Here is a 2,561-nt window from a genome sequence, read left to right as displayed (position 1 = left end):
CAGGACAGCGCCTCTCCAGAAAGGAGCCCGCTCCGGCCACAGAGTGTGCTCAGAGCCAACGCTGCCGGGGGTCGCCCGGGTTCTGAAATATTGATGCTCCGAGTGTGTTAATAATGGGCCGACAATTGCAATTAGGGCGGCCCTGACAGCTTTTTATCTCTGGGCTGCTCGCCCCACTCTCAGGCCAACCTCCGCATCAGCTTCCAGTCCGACTTAATTTTGTGTGTATACGAGGAGAAGAAGGAGGGGGATGAAGGGTGGTAGGTGGGGGTGAGTACAAATACTTGTGGCAATTCCGAACCAAGTGTTTAATTGTCTAATTACCCAGCGGCCCGCCTCTCGTCGCCTCCAGCGGGCTTCATTAAGGCCGGCCCGCGCACCGCCCCCCACCCCCTTCCTGCTCGGTCCCCTCCTAATGGAGAGCCACAGCCGCGCTCCAATCAGTCCTCCGCCCGATTGCCTAGGTGTTCTTGGGACTTCTGAGGGTGACACATGAAAGCCGCAGCCCAAATCAACAAATCTGCCAGCCAGCCATTGTTGCTTTGAAGAAACTGTTTCAATCACTTTATTTTGTCTTTATGTCAGGTTTGCCAGATGGTTTGGGTCTTTCTGAGGTCCTGTACCAATGGGGCTCACAGGGAACTGGTGGAGCTTCAAAGCTGCTTTTTAATCTTGAGCAACATCACAGGGGCTGAGAAACTGCCTCGGCTCCCTGAAGTCTCCCCCACAAAAGAGGCCAAGCAGAGCCTGTAATGAAAGCCAGATAAAGGGATTGCTGGAATAAGAAACAGAGGGAGAAGAGCAGTAGTTAGTCTTTCTTGTAGCTTTTTCAAAAGAAATTCTAAGACAAATTATGGCTTTGGGTGTTTTTCTAAAAGGACTGATGCAAGGAGAGATGTTGAGGCAGAATATTTTGACCTGCAGAACCCTTAACCTACTATGAAAAGAGGCTAGAACTTAAAAAAAAAAAACACCAAAAAAAAAAAAAAAAAACCACAAGGGGGAAAAAAAACAATAAACTTTCTTCATCCTGAGTGTGTGCGATGAAAGGGGCCTTGCATAATTACTGGCATCCCTGCAAAGGAAGCCAGGACAGAGACCGCTTTTACCTTGCCAACAGCGGTATTCGCACCATACCGAGGTCTCTCCCATCTCTTCCTTTCTAAAGGTGCCTTTTTTTTTGTCTGTTGAAGCTCTGTTGCCACAGCAAAAGCTGTTGCTCTCAGATGTGCCTGACATCTAGTGATTGTTGTGTTTATTTGATATGCCACTCTGTCTGAGTGAGTGCACCACCTTCACTGGAGAGATAAAGGCCAAACTCTTGGCTGCTGCTTAAAATACTTTAGCTTGTCTGCTGTCCCCCATTCTAATCTATGCATGTCACAGTGTGTCTACAGTGGCAGCTTCTTGCTGCCTCTACCCATCACTGTAAACCCTGGGAATTGCTTCTGTTGCTGGAATTCCTGTCACATCCTCAGTTGGTCCCCCACCCACTCATTCTCTTTCCTGTCAGCTTGGTGCTGTGGCTGTGCCTGTCAGTGGGGTAAGAGGCAACCCTGAGGAAAGGTGAATCCTTTCACAAAAGAAAGATTAGGAAATCCAGAGACCTGGGTTCAAGTCTCCTTCTTGGTATGACATTTGCTCTGTATTAGGAGCAATGGATCTTCAGTCAGAGGACCCTGGGTTCAATGCCTGGCTTTTCTACTTATTACATTCACTTTTGTTGCTGTTGTTTAATTGTTTCAGACTCTTTGTGACCCCTTTTTAGGGTTCTCTTGGCGAAGATACTATATGGGTTTGCCATTTCCTTTTCCAGCTCATTTGACAGATGAGGAAAGTGAGGCAAACAGGGTCAAGTGACTTGCCCAGGGTCACATAGCTAGTAAATGTCAGGGGCTGGATTTGAATTCAGGTCTTCCAGTCTCCAGTAGGTTCTCTATCCACTATGCCACCTAACTGTCATATTATATTCACAGCCTTAAGCAAACTAATCAGTAAAAGAAGAGTGTTGGATTAGTTTACTTATCAAGGAAGGAAACAAGCATTAATTAAGCACTGACTGTGTGCCAGGCATTTAATAAATGTTATCTCATTTGATCCTCACAGCAATAGGTGCTATTATTATCTCCATTTTATGGTTAAGGAAACTGAGGCTAACCTCCCTAGGTTACACAGCTAGGAAGTTACCCAGCTAAGAATCTGATACTGGATTTGAACTCAGGTATTCCTGATTCCAGGCTCAGTGTTCAATCCTTGGCTGCCCCTAGCTGCCCTTCCAGGAACCTATGGGCTAATGAATGCTCTGAGCAATTAACTACCCCAGCTTTTCCATCTGTAAAATGGATATCCTAATATCTGCCCTGAGAGGCAGCCTGGCATGGTGGATAGACAGACTTGTGTGTGTGTGTGTGGGGGGGGGGGGGTGTATCAGGAAAACCTGGATTTAAGTCCTTCCTCCAACTCCCACTGGCTATGTGGCTTTAAACAAGTCGTTTAATGTCTCAGTAGCCAACTCTAAAACTATAGGTTGGAGAGCAGGTCCTGATTCATATTGATATAAG

At 46.7% G+C, this 2,561-nt stretch overlaps 1 long non-coding RNA gene across 1 annotated transcript; it reads right to left on the bottom strand.

The window, feature by feature from the left end:
• Positions 1 to 534: 534 nt before the first annotated feature.
• On the bottom strand, positions 535 to 1,302 carry LOC138157259 (uncharacterized). The gene is made up of 2 exons (XR_011167345.1): positions 1,110 to 1,302; positions 535 to 775 (listed from the first exon to the last, which is right to left on the bottom strand). It is a non-coding gene; the product is annotated as an uncharacterized lncRNA (long non-coding RNA).
• Between the last annotated feature and the right edge of the window lie 1,259 nt (positions 1,303 to 2,561).

The sequence above is a fragment of the Petaurus breviceps genome, unplaced genomic scaffold (assembly GCF_028583685.1).
Source record: "Petaurus breviceps papuanus isolate PSGF00001 unplaced genomic scaffold, PetGlider_PUasm1.0 171, whole genome shotgun sequence".
In the NCBI taxonomy this organism is placed as follows: Eukaryota; Metazoa; Chordata; class Mammalia; order Diprotodontia; family Petauridae; genus Petaurus; species Petaurus breviceps.
This window is presented reverse-complemented; position numbering and strand designations above follow the sequence as displayed.